The sequence below is a fragment of the Symsagittifera roscoffensis genome, chromosome 10 (genome assembly GCF_963678635.1).
Source record: "Symsagittifera roscoffensis chromosome 10, txSymRosc1.1, whole genome shotgun sequence".
Lineage (NCBI taxonomy): Eukaryota > Metazoa > Xenacoelomorpha > Acoela > Convolutidae > Symsagittifera > Symsagittifera roscoffensis.
The window spans coordinates 15,459,114-15,485,922 of NC_087071.1; positions in this window are offsets into that span (position 1 = coordinate 15,459,114).

Genomic DNA, 26,809 nt, shown 5'->3' on the forward strand with positions numbered 1-26,809 from the left:
TCTACAGGACAGATAGTACTACGATTCTGGCTTGGCTCAAGAATATGCCTAGGCGCACGGATTTAGCACTAGAGTCACTGAAATACTTTCCACTTCCAAAGAGTCATGGTGGAATCGTATTTCAGGGAATTGCAATCCAGCTTATCATACGACGATTACCCCTTTCAAATGTAGAACTCCAGCATCCTAACTTCTTGATTACACCAGAATTGGGATGTTTTAAGCCTCCACATAATGAAATTAAGTTCCTCAGCCAAGACTCGGAGAGGTCGAGCCACTAATCGATTTTCCACGTTTGTCTTACTGGCTCAAGTTACTCAAAGTAACTACGATGATTCTAATAATTATAAGCTTGCTGAGGAATTAGACACAGGCAGATTCCTTAGGAACAGCAATAACCTTTTCACTCTATCGAACGCTTAACCTTGATTTCTTTTCATGTGAAACTTTATTACTATCAAACAACAAAGTTCGAAATCAACTAATCTTGACCGATAATCCAAAGGTTAGTCCAAAAAATGTTGTTTGTTATCTGTCCTCTAGAACAACTTTAGTAGATGGAACAACTGTAGACTCGTTTTTAACAGAAATACCTTTGGGGGAAACCCCTTGTGATGTATCACTAAATCCAATATAATCATAATAATAATAGATGAACCTAAGCATCAATACGTGCAATGAAATCTAGAAGAAGAGTCTGCTCTTTACAATTACATGCTATAGCAAGAATCTTTTTTATTCTATTCTATCAAAACCATTCCGTTCAGGAAAATAATTCCAATCATCCAATAAGGATAAAATCAGTTGAATGAAGGAGAATAACACAAAATTAGCTGTTGCGGGGTCTTTTCAAGAAAAACCTTTCAACTATCAAGGTTTCTATGCGAGATAGCTTAGAATTGTTCGAGATGGAAGAGCAATTGTTTCATTAGATACATCTTCTCCTTGTCGTCCTGAGATTACAACAACGAAAACAGTACAGTTTAACAAAGATTTTCCATCTCTTCTTATGGACAATTTTCACAGTCAACGTATTCTAATTTTAGATCTGACTTCACTATAAAATGCAGCTGAACAGTTCCATTAACCGAATTTTAGTGGAGAAAGCTTGAGATTAGGAAGGGTTCCCAAATTTTCTTTAGAACAAGTATCGGAGGTGAAAATCTTGGAAAAAAGACTTTCAATATTTTAATTTGACAAACGTGTAGCAGTCGCCTGTTTTTTCTAAATTTTTAGTTCCTATAGAAATAATGTAAATTTTTTTGGGATTTGTCATTGTTATTGTCTCAGCTCTGTCAATTTGTTTTTCATTAGCAAAATTAGAGTTTTTCAGCAAAATTAGACAATGAATGCTGCACAATTGAAAATCACCGAAACCTATAATGTGAATAGTGTTCCTCAAAATCCTCAAATGCTCAATCACTTTTGTCCAGCATATAAGACACGTTGGCAGATGTTTTCTTGAAAACTACGAAAACTGATAATTTGTGTCGACTCTTCACAATTTAGTTGGCGTTACTTTTTTTCAAATTTTACCAGAGAAAAATGAAAAATTTTCATGATGTGCATGTTTTGAAGTTAATAAGTATTTTTTGTGAAAGTGCAGTTTTGTATTTGTAATTAGAATTTATGGCAACAAATTTGTTGTATGAAGCAAGGATTTTTCTACATTCTTTATATTTTTTTACAAAACAAAATTCCTGTTCCTTCAAACTTCTAGTAGACTGCAGCTTAGTTTCAGCTAGATAGCACATAAACAGTTAAAACAGCATACGAAATAAGTTCCAGCTCATGTTTCTTGTGTTTTGATGTTTTTTGTTGAAAAAATCCAAGAAACTCAACTTTTGTGCAATAATTTTTTCCCTTGACCCACCATGAAAGAAAAAAAACATAATATATTTTGTTCACACTGCAGTTTACAATTAAAAAACTATTAATATTTACCATTTAGATAACATGCCCGGATGTTCTTGTAAAAAAACTACAAGTTTCTTCGCATAAATATTTTTTCCTACCATTCTTTTACCATAGTAGAAACTATGAAACCTAACCAATTCTACTCCCTATCCTAACTACATCGTTGACTCCAAACCCGAAATTAATACAAATCGGGACATTGCTATTTTTTGCAGACAACCACCAGATCTTTCAATAAAACTTTTTATTGCGCTGGAAACGTTACAAATAAAGGTAACCGAGCCAACAACAACGAAAACATTTAAGCTGATTCAATTTTTTTAAACGAAACAAAAACAAAGAAAACAAACGTAATCAGGCTCTTAAATTCATTAATTACAGGAATAAGTTAAAAGCAATTACATCTACGACAAAAACTGCTGACCTCAAAAAAGTCTCCAATTTAGCACTTAAACCGGCAGAATACAAGCCGACAAAAGATTTACAACCGTGTGACGTGTGACGCGATCAGGTGGGGGGGGGGGGGTTTGGGTTTGGAGACCCCCATATATTAAGATAGGGAAAAGAGCATCCTGTCTCCAAGCTATATTTTAAGATAGGGAATCAATTGCCTATTTATTAAGATAGGGAATAGGTTTCTTAATTTAATAAGATAGGGAATGACAAAGTTTCAGAAAAAAATTTCGACGCTCGATCTTACCATGATTTAAGATCCTCTACACCAGACCGGTTAGGTATAGATTTCTCAATGTACTAAGGTGTGTTTTTAATAATCAATGTTCTAAGCTTTTTGATTTGATAATGAAACTGTCTGAGACTATGCTGAAACTTAACTGAAGCTTCAAAGAGGGAATAAAATTGTTCAGTAAAAAATAAAATTACTATAAATTGCTATATTAGATATTGAAAACTAAGTAACGTATATACCATTGCATCGTTTGAATTTTTACTACGGTTTACAAGATAATTTTACAAGTTCAAATGCTTGGTATGCATTCCATCATTAGGTACTTCCCTTTTCGGGTAAAAGTAACTGAGTCCTTTTTTAGTTTTTTCATATGTTTCGAATAAATAGTTAGGGGTTTTGAATCCGCGATTCGTCGACATCAAACTTACAGTTTCATCAGGAAGTTGTCTGTATCTTGACATTGGTTCATCCCCAGTATCTTCTAGCGTTCTTTTGTTGAGGCCTTTGCTAACAAAATCAAGTTTTTCGATCTTACTATCATAGCAGCAATACGTGTTGCATCACAGGCACAACAATTCAGCACATCGAAGTTCTTCTTTGAACAATCCAGGTTCTCGTTTGTCACGCTTTTTTTGAACGGCCCAGCATTTATATAGAAAAAAAATCATATTTGCATCAGCTATGAAATTGTCTCTACAAAGTTTTCGACAATTTAGTGTCCACTAAGCTTTCTTCTCAGGTATTTTAAAATCGTCCAGGTTAACATCTGCTAATGCTAGATACAAAGAGTCCCTATCCATCTCCATTTCCTCAAGTTGATTCTCATCGCAAAACTTGTGGAAGAAATTTTTGAATAACTGAAGAGTTCTAATTTTTGTGTATTGAAGAAAGAAAAAGACTACAATCATTGGTTCTCTATGTTAAATTGTTGACTTCAATAGTCCTACTTCCTCTAAGTCTTTTTTCATTCTAATGTTCAATCGCTTCTCATTCGTCGCTTTGTGTGTTTTCTCATCGCCGAGATTTTTGGTTAATATGTGTCTGGATCTGCTCATAATTTGATAGCCGTACGAGGTGTTGCCGAGAAACTCCATCGTCTCTGCAAAAACTCCAGATTGTGGACTCTCGTCTCCTTCTCGTCGACAATCAACAAATGATTGAACAAAGTTATACAAACATTTCCATGGTGTCAACTCAACAAACTGATAAATTTTTTTACATTGAAGTCTTAAAGACTTAAATTGAAGTTAAGAAGGGGTGTGATATTTGTGCAATTTTCTAATTTAAAACTGGAAATCTACATTCGTTGTGGGTTTTTCAACAAATCTTTTTCTTCGGCATAGTTTTTCATATTCTCTCCCATGTCGTTACGGTAGATGTCAATTGAATATTAGAGTAAAGTTTGAAATTGTGGGCGTCAACTTTTTAGGAACTAATAAATCGTATTACACATAGTCAAAAACAGATCCGTTATTTATTTGGTTATGTAAAGAATCAGAAGACAGAGGTCTTCTGAAGGGAAAATTTGCCTTGACATGATCCTTGACTGAAGAATCTCTTTTAAAATGCTTCCACTACTCTCACTTCCACATTTCCTGAATATTGTAACATCTTTCTCTTATGTACTATCGTCTCAACTCATCCATTTCTCGCTTCTTTTTTTCCCTTTCAATATCTTGTTCTGACATTGATGGACGGTTTTCATGGCATGATAAGAAGTGATAGTAGCAACCCATAGCTTCAAATAATGTTTAACAGTGATCGCAGTTGTCATCAACATGGAAACAACCATTTCCTTGAATGTTTTCCGGTTGTGTGAAAACTCGCAATTTTACACCCTGTTCTCAATTTTTGATGAAGGACATAACCATGCTCTCGAAATTTCTCGTTCTGTTATTTTTAGCTTCAAACCGATCAGTTTCAGAGTCATACTCCCAATCTGTGTAAAGTCAGGTCGTCATCTCTTGGCACATTAAGATTGTATATAATTGGCTAGCGTCAATTCCAACTTGTTACGAATATAAGTTTGATCGACAACAGCTTTTCGTGTAACATTCGCTCGCCTACTCAATTCAAATATGAGTTTAAAGAAAAATAGGCCCTTTAACTACTGGCTATCTCTTGTACTTTTTCTACCTCTAGCGGTCGGAGCCAGTTCGGTTCACTTGCGACATGAGACTATAAACCGCATTACAATTAAAGGCCACTACTAAAAAACCCCCCCACTCTAGAAAAAAAGAACGCCCCCAAGCTCAGGTCGCAAAATACCTAAAACACGCGAACGCTGTTAATAACAGGGTCAGAAGCTTAAGTATACCGTTAATTTTTATTAGACAGTGGAACTTCGATCCATTTCAGATAGATCAACCTAAAATTCTACCTAACTCAAAATTTTAATGAAAAACACTTTCAAGAAACTCAAATTGGGTACTTACATATAGACGCAACCTCTAGATTGACTAACTAAATCATAAAGTAACTCTAAAATTAATCCGGTAAAAAACTTTAACTCAAGAAGTTAGAAATAAACAAGTTTTAACTCAAGACAAAAGTTTTCTATTTGGACATTGGGCAAATTCAGCTGCCCACCTTCCCACTGAATGTTCACTCTGGTCCACTCAATCTCCTTCTCTATTTGTACTCGGTCACTCTCGATCCTTTGCCAAGAATAAGACAGCTCTACTCTCGTTCGATTTATGTGGCAAAATTACGAGTAGCGTTTTCGCACTTCTGTTTTTTGAACTACTTTCCTGCGACTGTAATTCGGTTCTTCTGATCTTATTTTCTCGTACTTTCATTTGTCGCGAGAAACTGTGGCTTGACATGCTCAATTCGAATTTAAAGAAAAATAAATTTTACCCCTAAATCAGCTCGACGTCAAATTTCAGAATATGACCGACTGCCACAGAAACCCCGGACTCAAGATCGATGTCCTCATCGCGTGTCGTCGTCTGACAGTGAGCACCAAGGATGATGAGTGCGTCTCAGGAAACAGTGCCAGTGCTCATTTAGAGAAGTTTGCAGCAGATATAACTTTATCTACACCCCAAAATTCACAGCCATGCAAAACTGTCACATTATCGCCAAGCATCAATCAAAATCTGCAATCACCTGCACCCTGAATTTTAGTTTTTATCAGCTACTCATTAAAATTTCTTCTGTCTTATCCAATCAGAAACTTGTCATGCAGCCTTTTGATTTATATAATTATTATGGTACACTAATAACAAAATTTCTTTTATTAAATTTTCCTTTCCGTGCCCTCAGACTTCATCTGAGTTCACACTCAAGCCCTTTTTTCTTTCCCCCGCTCACAACTCAGGAACCAACCCATCAACACCCTGCTCAGTTTGTGCCCTTCTTCTTCGAGGTACTGGGTCCTGATACACTCGAAACTGTAATCTGCCTCGCCAGTTCTTCTTCATCATCGGAACTGGTCACGATATCTTCTCATGCCTTCAGCTGTTAATAGGCTTGCATCCATTCCTTCTGCTCTTGCAATCATTTGCCTGATTCGGTAGACCTTTCACTTTAGGTTCCCTATTCAAGCAAAGGGATTTGTTCAAGCTCAAGCTCACATTCTCCGCCAATTCCTCCTCCAATATCGACTCCCTCGCCTTGGGATTATCTCTAGACACTCTACCAACCCTTTTCCAACCCGTGGTTATCGCCTTGCGATGGGTTAGCAAGGGTCCCTTGAAGGCCTCCGGCCCGAGCTTGCCAGAAACCAACGACACTCTTTCTGATGCTTCTTCATGTGATTCTTCGTCACCGTGTACAGCCAAGACGTCAGGGTCGCCCAAAACCATGAAAATAATCTTATGCGACTCCACGCGTGCCTCACCTCCGTGGACACAGCGAACACTTTGCACGCAGTCTCGAACAACTCAAGCATCCGGCTGTAGTCAATGACATGTTTTGACTCCACTGTTGGTGCCCTCGACTCTTGATATTTCGTCACGTTCTCCTCGATCCATCTCAACGCCAGCATTGAGCTCACCACAAAAAGAGTGACTTTCTGCTGATGATTGGGTAGCCCTACTGACCGAATTGCTTCCACATCTCATATCAAGCAGAAGTTCCAGCGCTCCGGCTAACCCACTGTCTGTGCCAGACAATGGCATGGGAATTCCCTGTGCGTTAGGTTGATGCTCCGGAATTGGAGCTCTCCCGACTTTTCCAACAGGGGTTCAAACTCCATCATCTTCTCATGCATCACGTAATTTTCCCCCATGGCTGGGGCACTGTTCATCGCTTTCCCAACCCTATTTTGCCTCTCAAGTTCACTCGTATTCTCCTCTTCTAAACTCCAAAAGTTTCCCCCAGATCTCACCCAAGTCATCCCTTCAATCTCAAGCCACCGCTCCTAGCATCTTCCGCAACAATTGATGCGAATGATGCGACATTCGTGCCAATCGCATACACTTGGGCACCGAAAAAGCCTGGTCGATTAACACCCTCTGACTAGATGCTTCCACCATCGCCATGTATAATGGAAAATGGCTTCCACATAGGTTGGCGATGACTGACCCCACCAGAGACTTCGCAATCATTGGTAAACTGTAGGCCTCGCTCACGGAAAACCCCATCTCCGCCTCAAGACCGATCGTTCATCCCCTGATGTGCTTCTGGATCATTTGTAACACTCCTGGCGAAGACTCCACGCTTAACGCCGTCACCAAATGGTGCTCGGACTCTAGCATCTCTAGAGATTGTAAACTGCACATACTCGAAAAGAATCCCAATGACGCGCTATATTTACAGTGAAGCTCGCGTAACATTCAGCCACTATCTGCACCTGGCTTTTCTCTTTTTCCGTGATGTCACAGAACCAAGTGGCTAATTCCTCCCTTCGAAAGCATTATATTTTGACACAGGACCGCCCGTCACAAGAATGCTCTCCACCTCCACACGCTAGGTCCAGACAACGGACCGGCTCCATCTTCTTACTGGCTTATCCCGCTTGCTCGTTGCTTCCTCCGATTCCCCTTGATGAGGTAGTATCAGTTTATGCACTACATTCAAATTCTCCAAAATTTCATGCGTCGCTGGCGACAGTCTCACCCGCCCTCCGTGACCTCTTCGATCGGGCTCGCATGGGGATGCGGGCAACAAAATGGTCTCAGCAATTTCCAAACAGTCCCCAGGTTTATAGACAACACGTCGTCTCCGCTTCCCTGTCTTCATTCGACCTTTTTATCCGAACGCGGCACATTGATAACTTCTGGCATCTTCTCAAGTAACAGACTTAAGCTCGGTCTTTCACTTTCCGTCGGCTCAACCTCAACTATCTTCTCCGTCCTGACTTTTAATAATTACGCCAATTCAAAATTCATGCAACCGTTTCCGGCCTCCTCGCCGAATACGTTTCCGGCCTCCTACGTCGTGACCCTCGCCGAATTTCTTGTTGGAGAACCTTCGTATTTCATCAAGCTTTCCATGGTTCTCTAGAGACTGCCTTGAGCCATCCCTCTGGCCATCCCAGTACTCTGGTGCACATTCAGGGTGACGGTGGAGACTCTCCTTTTTGTCTTGCTTCCTATCGCTCTCTGATGGCACGTCTGGACGGTGGTTTAATATATCACTGACATGATCCATCTCAAGGAACAGTTGGCATCTTTCCTCCTCGCTGGACTTAATCCTGAGTTATCTCGAGCAAGATGCTGCACCAACATTTGGTACACACGCAAACTCTTGTCGCCCAGTTTGAGTTTGTCCAATAAAGTCAACGCCTCTAACGCCACTCCTGCCAACTTCCACGAAAACAACAACTGTCCTGCTGTGCTGACAAAAGGAATCTCCATCAATGGTGGTGCTGACGAGGGTGCTCTCATCGCATCTTCGAAATATTCCAGCAGTAAATTCTCCCACGTTCGGCCCAGCTGGTTCTCCAACTCCAGCTTTTCAACTTCGGTCCTCTGTTAGGTAGCCGAAATCAGACACTTCCTGGATGCCCCGCGATCAAGTTCTTTCAGGCAATTCTCCAGTTCTTTCGTGGTTTCAAGGGCAATCCACCAAGGGCGATCGCTGTTTCTTGTCGCACCTCTCTCAAGAGGGTCCATTGTCACTTGTATTCCAACTTCCCACATTTTTCTTCTGGTTGAACCCCACTTCGCATTTGCCTTGTGTGGTTTGAAGTCTTCTTCTGGCCCTGGAGTCGTTGAGGCCTCAATTTTGACCAACACTTCAACCAACCTCCTGGTTGCCGAGCTGCCCTTGCAGATCGCTGTCTTCCATCGCGCTAGAACCATGGGAGCCATCTCCTTTAAAATCTTCTCTGAAACCGCATCCGCCGAAGGAATTGCCTCTTCTATCTCCCGTTTCCTCTTCCATGACCTTACTCCTCTACTCGGGGGCGTCGTCACTACCATCACCGACTCGACTTCTTTGTCCAGGTGTCCTTTCTCCGACTCTTTCCTCTCCTCTTCTCTAGCCTTAAGAATATTAGTATTAGTAATTATATTACTAGTTTTGTTTTTACATCCATTTCGATCCTAACTTTTTTATAATCAGTTTTGTTTATTCGGAGTAGAGCTATCTGTACGTGTAATGGCCCCGGTATTCTGCTTCTGCTCCCTCAGGCTAGCCATCTTCTCAAGCAGCTCTTTTCTCACTTTCTCTTGCAGTGCAGTGCATATCAAGACTTGTTCTCCAAATTTCACCACTGTGTCCTACAGCTCTTTCTTGATTTCGTCAAGCTTGGCCTTGTTCTCCGCTCTCTGGTTGAACTCGCTCAGGAAACCTTGCCACGCCTTCTCGTCTAGCGTGTTCAGGAACATCCCCGTGTTGCCTTCAAAGGAGTTCTTCTCCCTTACTTCATTGGTCAAGAGCACCATTCGCATGTTGGGGGGTTCACTCGCTAGAGGCAGCTCACGGTTCTTGCGGGAGACCCCAAAGGTGGAGTGGCCGTGTTTGCCCAGTCATCCCCACTCAAATCTTGCAGAAACTCACGTGTGTTGCCGGGACTTCGGGCGTCGTCCCCACTTCAGTTTCTTCTCCAGCCTCACTGAGGGTTTTTTCCAAGCTTTCTCTCTCTCTCCTGACTCAGCTTGATCCCTCTCCAGTGCGTCTATGAACCTATTTTCCACGGGAAGGTTTCTCTTGTCTCCTGGAATGCCTATTGACAGGGGTGAGGGTGTAGCTGGAACCAATACCGGTGAGGGCTACATACAAAAATCCTGCTGCCACCAATTTTCGTACCTGCTGTTGCAACTCTACCTCTTGCAATCCATAAGGTGCTACATGTTTTCTTGTGCTGAACTCCATAACACCCTTCAGGGCTAAGTGACAATCCTCCACGATCATCCTTCCGTCGTCATAGATGGGCAAAATACTCTCGAACCCAGCCTTCTCAAGCGTCTTCAGAACTTCTCGAACCTCGTACTTCGGAGGAATCGAACCCAACAACTTCTTTGCTTGCGTAGTCCACGAATTTATTTTGATTTCACATGTGTGGAAAAATACTAATGCCGAATACCCAATGAAATGGCGATCCCAGCTATCCGTGACCACCCTTTGCTGCTGCACCACCGCTGCTCTCGCATGTAAGGGAGGAACTACCCTAGGACTATTCATTTCCAACGTCATGCGCCTCACCATCGGGAACTGGGAATCGCAGCAGGTAACACGTCCCGCTCGAGTATTGTTTCTAATTCTTTCTTTGCGAACTCAAAATTATTTGTCCACGCCGGCATCCTCGAGACTTCCCTCGTGTCTGTCGCTACTATATTCAAGTTCCAGAACAGCGGATGAGCATCGATGGGACCCTCTCGTTTCCCCCATCCTGCATTGCAGCTGGCCCCGGAAGATGAGCACTATTAACTCTGGGTCCTTTACTTTCCCGAAAAGCACTGTTTTACTCATCCGAGCTCTCAAGTCCTGTGACATTCGACCAGAATGGCCAAAATGCAATCTCTGCAGACTTTGAAATTTTAGCAGTGAACCTTCCGAGTTAATGATTTTGAAGGATTAACGACGTTATTCGGATGATTGGCAGAACGGTGAAGGTCAAGATATTCCCGTATTTTAAAATTTTAAATTTTCGAAGTGATGACGTAACATTTCTGAGAAATGCTGAAACGGCCATTTTAACAAGAAACGAGAGAAAAAACACAACAACATTAGTTGCGCTGACGAGAACAACTTTATCGAAATTGATCAAATTGAAATTGAAGAAGACGACAACGAATTACAGAGAACGTTCCGAGTTGCAACTATTGTGCTGCTACAATAGTTGCAAGGCCGTTGCGAGCAACGGTGAAGGGTGGAAACCAGCCTTCCGTGTTATCGTGAAATTGAACTTAAGGAGCTTGTTTCACCGGATTCAAGAATTCGGAAGGGTCTCGGGACGGAAAACTTTTATTGACTCGTGTGAACTTTTAGCATCCTGTCATGTCCTGACTTGAATTTAATTGATATTTGGATTAGTTTTGACAAGGATGAGGTGCTAAGAGTTGGGGGAGAGGGTTGATCCGTCTTCGATGGAGATGATGATTTTTATCTACTGAACAAAAACAATAGTAATATAATAAGCAGTAGCCCTGTTTTTAGGAGTGACCTCGTGGTCTGGGGATACTGAGACCCAGCCATGAGCTCACTATTTTTGCATGTAATTCAGTTAATTTGAGCGTTCTGGTCGAAGCCTGAGAACAGTAACGTTTTTGTCGACCCGATGTTAGAGAAGACCACCGAAAAGTACTGGCTTGGTAGAGACGGTGAAAAACATGCAAAGCTCTGTTTAAACGCTAGCCAGTCGTCTTACGACTTAGTTTTGTTATCCGTCGATATGTATCTTCCGGGCGAATGTTACATGTATGTTTTTATGGCGCTCCTGGGTGTTATTCTTTTAACATCATGACCGGCGGAACCGTTAACGAGCACTCCGCGCCGAGCGGATGCTCACATTAACGCCCTTAATAGGCCTAAACTGCCGGGGCGGAAGGGTAGTTCGGAACGCGGAAGCCTTCCGGATTACCGTGAATAGTTTTTTAACCTAGTTAAGACCGAAAATTCACGAACCAGGAAGGGTGGGGGGAATCATGAACCCCTCATCCCCTGAGTGGTTTGTGACCAAAAACACTTAAAGATATAAGTAAAACCAAACAAAAAGTAGTATAGTACTCAAGAAAAACAAAAAACATAAAAAATAACCGAAAAAACCAAAAATAGTAAAAAAGTAAAAAATCAGTAGAAATCATCCCCCCAGACAAGATGTGATTCAACCCCCCCGTTTGTTGTTGATAGATATATTGTTGTTACAGGCATTTATATCAGTCAGGATCGTTACGATCAATTTTGAGGCCCGTTTGTGAGGCTTGTACTGTAGGGTTATTTGAGCATTTAAGCACGTTAATGATAAATTGCGCTCAATCCGGAGGGGTCAGCTGATTTGATCTCAATTCGGAGGGGTCTTGGGTGAAGACTGATCCGGCGAGCAGTACAAGGAGCAACAAGAAGAGGCTCAACGACGACAACAATCGACTGTTGGGTATCGTTAACAAGTTTTGTATCCCTTTTGGTACAAAAATTAAGATAGTAATCTGTGGGGGGCTCGACAGTGCTGCACTGTAGTGACCCTTCACCGAACTGCGAATATCCGAGTTAAGCACCTTAATTCGGATAATAAACAAACCCGGAGGGGTATAGTATTACTAATATTATTACTTATATAGCCTATATTATTAGTCTAATATCGTTTTTCAGTGAAAAACAACGAAAACAGACCGGTTTTTAGGGTCAAAATAGCGATATTTTGATCCCCCCACAAGTCGCGATTTTTGAGATATCGATATTTTTTGAAACGTAAAAAAGCGCTAAGTTAGTGTGTTACATCGTAACTGCACTACTGTAATAAGTAGAACCGGTTAACTTTAGTTCGGAAGTGGTTGGAACTAGTTTGGTACCAAAAACCAAATTTTCCCATTTTTTGATAGTAAGAAACACTATAAAATCAGAAAATTTTTTGAAATCTTTGAGTTAGGACAGTAAAAATAGTTGTTCGGACAACGTCCACTAGTGAATCTACGAGTTTTAATACCCGCTACCCGAAAGCCTTCCGGGTTGCAGAGAAATCGAACATAACGTGTTTGATTTGGTGGATTCATCAATCCGGAGGGGTCCAGGTAGCATAGTTTTTCGAAAATTTTTTCTACAAAAGCGTTTTAGATCGGGTCTTTTGCATTGAACTAGAAGAGTATAGGACTTCTGAGCTCAGATCAATAATTTTTAGGTCGAAAGGACCAGATTTGCGGAAAAAGTTAGGCGGAACCTATAAGAGAGAAAATTTTTGAGTTTGGAAAAAAGACGTTTTGGTTAATAACTTTGGAACTACAGAGCATATCGAGTCAATCTTGGTACCATTAGATCAGAAATTAGCTGAAATTACTAGTAGGAAAGAGAATTACTCGAAAAAGCGAGCGAGAAAATTTTTTGAGATTGTTTTTAGCAAATTACACAAATCCGGAGGGGTACACCCTTCACGTTTTATAAATTTTTTTGAAAAACCTTTATACCCCTACCAAAAATTGATAGCGATTGAACTAAGTAACTTAGGACAGTTCTAGACAAGAAGGGAGGGCTGAAGGCACAAGACAACCATAATAGAGTCGAAATTAGGCAAGTGATAAGACCCTTCACCGTTAGTGTGAATTGTCAAATAAGTGCCTTAACTTCAATCCGGAGGGGTCTAGGAAAGGATCCTATACCCTTCCCAGTTAATTCAAACAGCATAAGAGCAACGCAGAACGTATCCGGAGGGGTATAAGCTGAAATTAAGAAAACTACGAAAAGCTACTTTGACAGAGCTAAGGGCTCCGAATCCGGAGGGGTCTACTTTCCACAAAACCGGAGGGGTCCGAATCCGGAGGGGTCTTATAGTTGATAATTCGGAGGGGTCCAAATCCGGAGGGGTCTACTATTAACTAACTCGGAGGGGTCCCAATCCGGAGGGGTCTATATTCTGACAGTCCGGAAGGGTCCTATTTGTGCCAATCCGGAGGGGTATTATTTTATTAAGGGCTTAGGTAAACGAAAGAAAGAATAAAAAGCGAGAGGTATTAGGTTATTAATACACAGGCTAGGTATCAGTGACTGCACTGGTAACTTGCCTTTCAAAAAGAACCAGACTAATACAAAACAGGTCCGAACTCGGATATTCGCGACACTAAGTCTAAATTAAAAAGAGCGTGACTCATTGGTGTGGATTGAAACATAATACGTTTTTGGGAAAAGTGACTGCCCTGAGGATTTTAGTAGGTCTAGCTCGGGCAGTCCGAAGGCAGATAGGTAACACAGTACTCGGTGGGTGCAATAGACGCCCACTTGAGAAAATTACTGCCTTCAAAGTTTTGTCTGTTTGGTGCAGCACCAAGCAGGGAAAGCTTTTTCTTTAAAAGACAGGTTCGACTATTGTACTGCGACCGACTAAGAGTACAAGACACATACGTTTTTTTTATATCTACATTCATATTGTGTCAATATATATTTTTGTTTTTGATTTTAAATCAACGTAAACTGTGCTTGATTGGGTAGTGAATACACTATCTTTTAAATTGACTGATAACATCATATTGTGCTAGTTTCCAAATCTTTGGACCGATAATCGGTTAGGGTGAATAAATTTTATACAAACTGTACTCTGACAACATACAGGGATTCGTGGTCACTATTTAATAAAATCTGGTGAAATTTATTGTGTTGTGTCATTATTATTGTTAATAAAACTATAAGGTCTCTAGCAATTGAGTCAAGAGTAGGCATTGGAAAGTGACAAATAGAGAATAAGTCTAGACAAGTCAAGGATACCAAAACGAGGTAATAGCTCTAGGAAATTCATACCTGAAAAGCAAAGAAAAACGATGACCGATCCTTTTGTGGATTGGATCAAGCGATCCCGGTCTGACAAAAGGGGGACGGTTTCAGGCAGAATGGTTGAAACGAGAAGTCAGAAGACCTCAGAAGAGCAAAGAGAACTGTTAGAAGTGGAGGTCAATACGGACCAGACCATGAATGACAACCAGGAAGTAAATGGACTGGAAGGAAGAGGCAGAAGGCTGGCGAGTGAATCTACCCCGGTAGAACAAGGCCATGATTTTGCACTTCCACCGGGACATTGGATCGAGAAGAGATGTCGGAACTGTCCGACATCTCAACTGAGGTAGCGGCAACGAGAAGATCTCCGACAGACAACACTATGATGGCAAGCGGAACTGGGAAACAAACAACGTCATCATCGTTCTCAGAAAGAATGAAGAACACCTTCGGAAACATCTTTCCATTCAGCATGGGAGGAGGAGCAGGGAACGACGGTGAGTCCCAGGAGGAAGAAGATGAAGAGGAGCAAGGGGACTTTGGATCTCAAGTCAGCCTCAATAGTTCGATCCAGGAGAGTGATACACACGTCGGAAGAGAGACTGGAACCATGGACAAATTTGGTATAGTGACAACGATAAGCAAAGAGGCAAACACACCGGGCCAGTCAAAGGACTTCGCAATTAAGACACGTTCGAAGCCACAACATGGAGAGGGTAGAACCAGAGGGCTCGGCAACGCATTAATGGATCCTGAAATAAATAATGAAAAGACGTTGAAGCAGAGAGTCAAAGCCCGGATCTCGACAAGCACGAAGTTACCTGGGACCGACAGAGTTACACCACCACTAGTGACGCCACTCGTGGAAAACGGGGCAGCACTAGAGGAAGCCTTGAACAACATAGTGGGCAGTTTAGGAGAACAAAATGAACAGATTTTGATAAGGATGAGTGAACTAGAAAGAGCAGTTCACATTGAAAGAGAAAGTCTGCGGGAAGAAATAAACCGCAACAGACAGGAAGTTGGCAGAAGCGAAAAACGCTTGAAAGAAAGAACGGACGAACATATGACGAGGAACTTGTCGCGAATGACAAGAGAGGCGGAACAGAGGGAGTTACGCTTAAGAGCCGACATGGAGAAGTTAAGAATTCAGCAAGAGCAGTCTCTTGGGTCTCTTGACACAAAGATAGATGCGATGATGGAGAGGCGAACTCAGGCTATCATGGATAGGTTGGACGGGCTACTAAGCAGCAAGAGTGGACCAAAAGAAGGAGAACCAAATTCGGGAGGTCCCAGCAGGGAACCGAAAGTGAACTTCAATGAACATCAAAAGAGGAAGACGTATGGATCCACTAGAGGCAGGGGCAGTTCATCAGGCTATGCCACAAGGGGTAATGCAGCATGGGTCCCGAACAGTAGAGCAAATTCAACGGGGAACAGACAAACCTCTAACGAACGACCAACGCAAGGCACACATGCGACTGGGAGAAGTGATTCCGGCAACAGGGGGCATGCGAGCCCGAGGAGGAGTCACGTGGGCCAAGCGGGAAACGCTCACGGCGATTCGGATTGCAGGGATGCACCGCACACAGAGCCTTCGACGAGGTGTGAGGACACTCAAACGGGACACTCAAGGGATGCTACTGCAATGGCCACGGCATTTGAACCCCTGAACAGGTCTCTGGAGACATTCTTGACGAGGTTATCTAAAACCAATGAACGCAGTGAGAAGTCCAGAAGAGTCTTTAAGAAGCCAAGATGCTACAAAGACGAATCTGATGGCTGTATTGATACCTGGATAGAGGTAATGAAGCTGCATTTCGAGGAAGAGGACTTGTCTGAGAGACAGGAATGCAGCGCGCTCACCAGCAACTTAGAAGGGACAGCCCTGAACTGTGCCATGGCCAAAAAACAGTATCAACGTGACACTGCAGAGAAAATCTTCGAAATCTTGTTAAACCGTTTCGGATCAGGGGTGCAGGGGCACCAGGCGATGATGCGCTTCGAGAAACGGAGGCAACGGGAGGATGAAACCATAGACAAGTTTCTCGATGATTTGGAAATGCTGAGAAGACGCAGCCAACCGGATGAGTCAAACCGGAGGATGAACCTGGCCGTAGCCTCAAAATTCATCGATGGTGTGAAAAATGATGATTTTCGTACGATGCTAGCAACGCATTACACACCACTATCAACTAATGCGCCAACACCGGAGGAGTTGAGGCTCAAATCAAAAGAGTATCTGTTGTTGAAACCTCCTTCGAGATCTGGATATTACAAGAACAATTATGGCAATTTTAACAACGGACCAGCAAACCAAGGGAACAATTGGTACAAACCGAGGGATGATATGGACAAGAGACGCTCTTGTGCTAATTGTAGTTCAACAGACCATCATGTGTCAGCATGCCCAGCTTACAAACAAGGCATGAAAGCAATAGGCTTTAGCCTCGAGGACGAAGATGCGTCAGAGTTGGACCATGAGGATTTCATGAGAGGAGTAATTGCGAAATTCGGCCCGAGGTGCTTCTTTTGCAACTTGGAAGGTCATTTTAAATCAGATTGTCCGCAATTCTGGGATGCAGTGGCAGACATCAAGCATCCAAGACATGAAGAAGCTTTGTCAGGAGTGAAAGCCAGCAAGTCTCGACTTTTGAGTGAAGCGGAGGCACGCAGAAAGGATAAACCTCAAGAGCTGGTGGCAAAGAAGATGCAAGCGGTAACAGAAGAAGCACGTGCACCGGAACCAGCAACTGTGTCCGATGACTTCAAAATCGATTATAAGGCAGCTGCGAGGGATGCTATAAACAGAGTACAGCAGGAACTAGTGACGAAAGAGATTGAACAAAAGGCGAAACTCGAGCTGGAGAATGAGAAATTACAGGAGCAACTGAACGCCTTCGAAGCAACGGAAGTTGAAGAGGCAAAAGCACCAAGCAGCTTGAGCATGAAACTTAATGTTATCTCTGGTCAGAGGTTCGGTATGGCACCGCAAGGAAGTAAAATACAGTCGATAATCTCGGTGGCAGGGCATCAGGTAATCAGAAATCTGAGTGAACCGTCTGAGTTCACTTTGATGCATTTGGACACATATGCAGACTATCTGAGGCAGATGGAGCCACGCACCGAGTCAAGGGCTGTGAGGGCACTACTAACGACGGGTGGCCCTCGCATGAAGAAACTTCATGGACGCTACCTAGAAGTCTACGGGCCGTATCAAGTGATGCTGAACGTGGATGGAATTAGTATCTACACCAGGACTTACATAACAACAGATGATGACCAGATGGGGCAGATCTATTTGGATGAAGAGGAACTCAAAGTCCGCAGGATAGGCCATGACGCCATGATGGAACAAGACGCGGTACACATTGGATATGAAGCAGATGTGACAGCACACCTGCTCGACACCAACGGAACAAAAATCGGAGTCACAGGGCTTCTGGACACAGGAGCGGTGGTGAGTGTGATGCCGATAAAAACTTGGGAAAGAATGGGCTTCACACGGGAAGATCTGATTCCTACGAACCTCCGACTGGCCGCCGCAAATCGAGGAGCCATCTACGTAGCCGGAAGAACACCGATAACGGTCCTTCACATGGGAGGACGAGACCTTTGGATGAGCTTCCTGGTGGTAGAGAATCTGGACGACGCCGACCAATTCATCTTGGGCAGAGATTTTGTCAGGAATTTTGACGTGATGATTGACTTGAACAATGGTCTAATACGGATTAGAAACCCGGACCGAAAGTATGTTAAGAGACCAATTAATAGGATAATAACAGATGAAAATAAGGTACCAGTTTTTTTGGATAGAAAAGTAAAGTTACAACCAGGACAAGCTGTAGTAGCGATTTTTAGAATGAGAAATTTAAATTCGTTAAGTGATAGTAAACAAGTTTGCTTAGTACCGAATCCAAATAGTCAGAGTTCGGTGATTTTAGGCCGGAGCTTCTTGGTAACGCGAAACGGACTGTGTGTCAGTGTGTTGTTGAACACACTGGACACCACGGTTTCAATCCAGCGTGGAAAGAAGCTTGGCTACGCTTTGCCGATGAGGACCGACTATGAGGAGACACAAAACTTGAAGAAACATAATGTGAAAGACTGTCCTGATCATGCCAATAGAGATAAATTTTTAAAGAGGATTAATGAATTAAAATCTATTCATAAATTGTTTTCAATGAAATCCGAAACGGACGACGGCTTTTCAAGCTGCTCGAATTCTCCGGAACGCCCCTCGTCATACGAGCTAGAATCTGACAAACCGGTTTTGCCAGAGATAGAACATTTAAAAGGAAAAATAGGTGAGGGAGATTTCGAAAAATTGCGGGACCTCCTAAATCGGAACGCCGAAGTATTTTCAAAACATAAGGCGGACATCGGTTGCTGTAATTTCGTCGAACACGAGATCGAACTAGAAGAGTGCGCCGTTCCCCATAGGGAAGGCGCAAGGCGAATGACGCCACATAAATCGGAAGCGTGCCGAGCGGAAATAGAAATGTTGCTTGAATACGACATGATAGAACCCTCGAAATCGCCGTGGGCTTGCGGGGTAGTCATGGCGAAAAAGAAAGGGGGGGCAGCTTAGATTTTGTTGCGACTTTCGTTACTTGAACGTGGTAACGATTAAAGACGCGTACCCGATACCGCGAATAGACGAGAGCCTATCTAAACTTGGTGATGCAAAGTTCTTCACCACATTGGACTTGGGTTCTGCCTTCTGGCAGGTTCCTTTGCGGAAGAAAGATAGGGAAAAAACCGGTTTCGCGTGCGAATTGGGGTTGTACCAGTGGAAGAGGATGCCCTTCGGCTTGTGCAATGCAACGGCCACTTTTCAAAGGCTGATGGCTCAGGCTTTGACAGGAGTGACCAAAAAGTACGGGAATCTCTTGATGTGCTACGTGGATGACGTAGTCATAGCGACACCAACCCTGGAGGATCACATTGATCGACTCGATGAGGTCTTCGGATGTATGAAAAGAGCAGGCTTGAAATGCAAACCATCGAAATGTGAAATCCTTAGGGATTCGATCAAGTACCTGGGAAGAATGGTGGACAGGCATGGTGTGAGGCCAGATCCGGAAGCAGTAGAAGCAGTGATGACATGGAAAGCTCCAAGATCGGACACACAGCTCATGAGCTTCCTAGGGTTTGCCAATTACTACCGAGAATTCATAAAAGGATACGCGGACAAGGTGTACCCGATGCAGAAGCTGATGCGCAACAAAGGGGAAAAGTTCGAATGGAACGATGAGGCACAAGTTGCTTTCGAGAACATAAAGCGGGAACTGTGCGAAGCGCCAGTGCTGGGCATGCCTACAGAAAAGGGCATGTATGTTCTTGACACAGACGCATCGGTGGTGGCCATCTCAGGAATATTGCATCAAGAGCAAGAATGGAATGGAAGAACAGTTCTCCGTCCCATTGCATACGGCAGCAAAGTCTTGAGTGACACAGAGATGAAATATGGCGCACCAAAAGCAGAAATGTTTGCAGTAGTCACCTTCGTGGAGAAGTACCGTGCATACTTGGGGAGCGCTCCCTTCAAGTTACGCGTGGACAACAGAGCGTTATCCTGGTTGAAGATCTACTCGATGGATCAGAGTTATATTGGTAGATGGATAGTAAGACTGGATGGCTACCATATGATAATCGAACATAGGATGCGTGATAAACACCAGAATGCTGACAGCCTCAGTAAGAAAACTGAGTTCTATGAAAGATTGGAGCAGAAGCAAGCCAATCAGGCGGAAATAAAGGAGGGATTCTCGTTTCTGGACAAAGAAACTTATGAAGCGCTTCCCTTAACGAGATGGTTGGAAAAGTCTGGACATCCAATTCCAGGGCACCCTGAGTTACCTGTAGAGAGAGCAGCCGAGATAAAGATCCTGTCAAAGGAGGACCCGGTCCCCTTGGATCTGTTGCTGCGCTCGAACCTGGTCCAGCAAGAACTCTCTCGCATGAATATAAACAGCCTCTCATTATTGGATAAAACGGTGCAAGTCACACCCCAAGTGATGCGGATGCTGGGTGGATTGTTAGAAAGAGAAGTGACCAGAGATAACCCCGAGTGGACAGCAGCAGTGGCATCGCTAACAGTCAGTGAGAAGGTCAAGATCATGCCGTACAGACGACAACACGAAGAAAACGAGAGGGATTGTAGGACAATAGTTCAGCAACTAGTATCCTCAATACCCCAAGAGATTTTAACCAGTACTTCTTACGGACAGAAAGGGCAGGAGAGCGGCAAGCAAAAGAAAACTGTCACCTTTGTAGACCGGGATAAAGAGGGTGAAGTTGTAGAACAAAATCGGCTGCAAGACTATTTGTCCGGGGAGAAGGATAAGGAGAAAAACCAGCGATCACAAGATCAACACCCGGGACAAGTGAATTTGTCCGGGGAGTCCGAGATAGACGAGAAAATTCCTGATGAGAAACAGGACCTAGAGAACAAGGTTTTGTCCGGGTAGTTCAGATGGATGCGAAGGAAATACAGACATGATCTGGAGGAGCGTGCAGTCTCCAGCACAACACCTTTGACGGGTGATGATTCCCGAAACTCAGGAATGGATACCTATTCCGACAGGAATTCGACCTCGGGATGAGAACTGTCAGAACTAGCGATACACACGCTACTAGTGGAAACTCGGGCAAGGGACCTGGACAGAGAAGTGTACCAGGATCCTGACAGTGATCGCTACCTAATACCAAGCGAAAGAGTCTTTGACAACGCAGCGGATGACTTAGAAACAAAAGCAGTATCAAAGCGGTCGATGAGCTTATTGCCACAGAAAGAGGCAGTCAGGACTGATCTTCAACCGTTTCAGCAAGAAACACAACCGTTGGCGAAGATTTGGTGCGTTAAGATGGAAGAAGACACACATCAGCCCAACGAGCTGAATAGTCAGATGAGGGTCATGAAGACGTACTTGAAGGCGAGATACAGACTCTCGGACCTTCTAAGGGCGCAGAGAAATGATCGCATGACAAGCAACCTAAAAAGGTGGATAGAAAATGGTGCACCTGACAAAGGTGATCTGGAAGAAGACAGCTATAGGATTCTGAGACAATACTTCATGCAGAAGGAGGGGAGATTATATCTGAACAAGGACGGGATCGTGGCTTGCAGGAGAAGAGAAGAAGACAAGGTCTTATACAAATATAACGCGATAGTGTTGCCGCAACTCTATCAGACAGAACTATTATTCAGGTCGCATGATCAGATGGGCCATCAAGGGATCGACAAAGTGTATCAGAGGATCCTGAAGCGCTTTGAGTGGCCTGGGATGAAAAAGGCATGCGAGAAATGGGTGACAGCATGTCTGTCATGCCAACAGGTCAAGGATCCTAGGAAGTTGCGATTTCCTTTACAATCGATTGAGTCGTCTGAATTCAACGAGGTGGTGCAGATAGATCACCAGAAGATATGCATGACAGACAGCGGTTACAACCATGTCTTGGTCATGATAGATCACTTCACGAAGTATGCAGAGGCCGTGCCCTGCATAACTGCCACGGCGGAAGAGACATGCGACCACCTGATCAATACGTGGATAGCAAGACATGGTTGTCCAATGACGTTTCAATCGGAATTGTGGAACGGCTTTCGTAGGCGAGCTTACGAAAGAGCTTATGAGACGGTCACAAGTCGCTCAGGCTCACTCCACGACATACCACCCTCAGACGAATGGCTTAGTGGAAAGACAGAATAGGACGTTAGTGTCGATGCTGAGGGTATATTGTTCCAGGTACATGACCGATTGGGACAGATACCTTCCACAGGTGATGGGAGCTTATAATAGCACGCAACACTCCACCACTGGAGTTAGTCCACACATGATGCTGACGGGACACGAGAAGTCTTTACCCTTGACATTCTTCTACCCAGAATATGAGGGAAAGAAAACGTCCCCACAGGTCTACGTGAGGGATGTGATCAAACGCCAACAGGAGTTGAATGATTTGTGTAGACGAAACACTCAGCAGGCACAGGCAAGGCAGAGGAAAAGATTCGACAAGAAAGCAGCTGGTGCAAAGGCTTACTCGGTGGGAGACTACGTATGGGTATTTCAGAACGTTATACCACCGAAAGGGACAAAGAAGCTTCTAAAGAAATGGAGGGGACCCTTCATGATTACAGAGGTGCACCAAGAGGGACGCTTTTATAGACTGAGTACTGGCCGATCCGCCCACTACGAAAACATCAAGCCACACAATCCATCGACAGAAGACTGGTGTATACCTGCAGACATGGAAGAAGGGGATTATCTAATGATGGATCCTGCTTGTGAGGTCAATGAAAAAGGCACCAGGGAGAAGAACGATGGAAACGAAATCGTAGAGGAATGTACGGATACACCGCTGGACCTGGATCCAAACGAAAAGATCGAAGCGGACGATGAAACCTTACCCTACGCAGAGGAGGATTGGCAGGATCCCGCACAGACAGAGGTTCCCAAGAACTTGGAACCAGATCTTCCGTTCACGATTCATACTCGTCAGAAGGAAGGGACGAGACCAAGAAAGAAATACAATCCTTACGGTGACGACTTTGTAGTGGATGGGATAGATCTGAAGAAAGTAGTGGAGGAAGTAGTGGGTTTAGAAGAAATAACTGTGTCACAAGACATTGACATAGTCGATGATCATAACGATGAGTGGGTTGACGACTGGTCGAAACCCGAGGTAGAATTTGACGATGAGCAACAGCAGTCATATGAACAAGACCAGACGAACCTGCGTGTCTTAGAGTGGCTGAACGAAATGACATCAGACCCTAAAGAGACCAGCGTTACGATTCAAGACGTAGATCGTGAAAGCGCGAAATACATTAAGACCGAACGAGATGATCCTTCCTGGGCTGCCCAGGAAGGACAACTTCTCATTCCTGCTTCTAACCTTGACTTGATACCCGGTATGCAATCGACGGGGACGCTGATGGATATTTTTGTCCGGGGAGTGGGGGTAGGACTTACCCACACTGAAAACTTGATAATAAAAAAATTAAGAATAGCAAGAGAAACAGGAGACTTAGAAGCAGAAACAGGCGAAGAACCTAAGAAACCTGATATAGGCAGGGTAGTTGAGTCATATTTTAATTTACCAAATGAATATTCTAGTAACATAATACTAACAGACAGTGATTTCATACTCACAAACAGAACATGTGCGGTAGCAATCACCGCAGACATGAGTTTTAGGACGGCGCTAGCGGCAGATTTTAAGAGGGAATATAAAAACGTGGAATTCCTTTGGAAGCAAAGACCAGGGATAGGGGGCGTAGCAGCCTTACCTCCGGTGGTGTCGCAGATACCGGGAAAGTACTTATGCTTCTTGGTAACGAGGGCGACAGAAAAGCAGCACGTGGACCCAGAAAACCTAGTCTTGTCTTTGACGAGGCTGAGGGACTTCCTTGTGGAAATGGACGTGAAGGAGCTCTCGCTTCCAGTGTACGATCCAAATAGAGGAAGACTGCATCCTCGGGAATTGTACGCGCTTGTACACGTGATATTCTCTGATACGAACATACAAGTGTATCTACATAAGAAATATTACTTAAGTATAGGCTGAGTGATGTGCGAGAGGGTGTTAGGCCAAAGACCAAGTTGCAGGTAATATGTGATATGTGTGTTATGTTATGTTATGTTATGTTATGTTATGTGTAAGGTTATTAAGATCATGGGTAAGTAGGGGTTAGTGACCATGAACAACTAATGACGATCTTAGGAATAGATCCAAAGTTTGGACTGTCCAATCTTAGATCGAATTCCATAATTTTAGAAACCAATTGATTTTAATAAATTTTAGGATAAATATCTTTTTATCTGAACTGTCTTTAAGCAAATTTTAACGATATATGTTAAGGTGAAACTGACAGGTGTGACAGTCGTGATTCCTTTTCTAGATCCTGATTGATCATTTAAATTACTCACTTGAGTCAAAGAATCGAATCAAACTTGAAAAGAATAGAATGGACAACTTCAACCTGGATGAATTGATGGACCTGGCAGAGGCATATGTAGGACCGATGGTAGATGCGATCTATCGTCGGCTGATCGAACGAGACTTCGCTCTGGAGGACCCAGAGGTGGTCATGTTGCTGACCGCCCTGATCAACATCTTGGGGCACGACAACCGTGGGGACCGCCCCACGGAAGTCCTGTTGATGGCAGCATATGGAGAAAGAGGAGTACTAGACCGCCCGAACATGAGAGTGATGAGGTGGAGAAACGGGGCTCTCTCAGGGAGTGACTTGGCGAATGAGCCTGGATTGGGAAGTTCTAGGACTTACCAACCAGGTGAGATGCCAATGCCCTCTAAGCCTAAACCTGGGCTGACGAGAATGCATCGGGAGATGAACAGCGAGGCGACCTCGTCTGGTTCACCACTGAGAGCAGCTGTGCCACCAAAAAGGGCGAAAGTAACACAGAAGGTTCAGACGAACCAAACCATGCAAGATCTGGACGAGATGAACGATCAGCTGAGAAGTACGAAGAAGGAGTTAGACGATATGACGAAGACCATGCTGGCGATGGAGGAAGACCGGGACATGTGGAGAAAGTTGTTTGAAGACTGCAACAAAAAGCAGGGTCAAGAGATCGAACGCTTAAGGCAGGAATACAAAGAGCGATCGGAACAGGCGGTGTTGACAACGGCCATTGAGAAAGTGATACCTGCAAGGGATATTCCTCGTGGGCAGTCCCCGATGGAGCTCTTGACACCTCGAGAAATGAGTCAAACAACGGAGACACGGCTTCCAGCAGAGACGAACCGAGTAACAATCCCGGATCCTAGTGACACCTTGGGTGATCCCGTCGTAGAACAGACAGTGAGGAAACTGATAGAGACAGCTGGACGATTGGTCGCTAACAAGAATGCACCAGGTTCCGGGGTGACTGCACCCTATGGAACGATTGACGATACGGGCAGAGTACAACTCTCCCAGACAGTGATCAGACAAGGGATGAGTAACGTGACACCACTCATGGGGAGCTCGAGAATCCCAGAGAGGAAAGTACGGAAGATGCCAGCGAAGAAAGTGTCTCGTATAATAGACGTGCAGAAGAATAATCAATTGAAGTATAATTTCACGGGAGTTCCGGAGACAGATCCGAGAGCCTGCTTCAATCGAGCTACCTGGAGCCCGGCTGTGAACCTGCAGCAACCACCACTTGGGACATCTCACCTGATATTGGGAGACAGCTTAGTCAGAGTGCTGTCGAATTTGAGGACCTCATGGGTCACCACGGTGATGGCCTTTGGAGGCGCGACGATTGCTCAATTATATCGCATGGTGGAGCTAATGAATCCAGGGAAGATACCCAATGTGATGATCTTAGTTGGGACGAATGATATCTCCAGAGGATCAGATGAGCAGGAAGCACTGTGGGAATCAATGATGGTGTGTTTGTTCACTACTCTCTGGCAGAAGTTCAGTTGCGCGGTACTGACCGTTTGCACGGTCCCAATGAACGCAAGAAGCCTGACAGCATCAGGAAGAAGGCACAACGAGGGAGTCATGAGATGGAACAACATCTTGAGAAACCTAGCAAATCGAAATGCCGGAAGAATGATCCTCATGGACATTGAACATGAATTGAGAGCCATGGATCAAGCCAGACTGACCACAGATGGCATCCACTTCGACAGTGTCGAAGGACAAGCTTGGTTGAATCGAGTCTTCCAAGAACGGTTGGATGAGCTGGAAGCAGAACTCTTTGACACAGGAGTGCTGAAGGAAGAGGGAACGGTGAGTGATACGGTGATCACCACCTTTGTGCCTCCTAACCTGGAAACACGCTTGGGTACGGTCCCAGCCGTCACAAATTACCGGCAACAAAGCTCCAGTGAACCAGGTCGAAGAACAGACGTACAGGATCGGTTGGGAGAAGCACCGATGAGGAGGACAATTCATCCTAGGAGAAGGATAGGACCTGTCAACCAACCAATAGAAGAAGTAGCAGGCACATCTAGATCGGACACTAGATCGGAGACGACGAGTACCAGTCGAGAGGAGAGACCGAGCAGAGGCTCATTGATGTGGTCGCGATCCATACCGTCTCCTTGGCATATATACAAAGACGAACTAATGAAGCTGGACCTACAGAGAGTGAGCTTCATCGAAGATGCAAGGAGGATGCTGAATGGAGCGACGCTATCCGTCAGCAGATTGTACTCGATAACCGGCGTAGACTGGTTGATAGCCGCTAGCATAAACTTCAGCTCCACGACGGCCTTGAGATTTGCCGATTTGGAGAGACTGCCCTCCAACAACACAATGGGACCTGTGAATGCAAGACCGTTGCAAGATGTGAGATTGAACCATGATGAGAGGAATCGTGAAGAAAGACCAGGAAGATTCCTGACGGCGAGAGCGCCGATTGGACAACACGT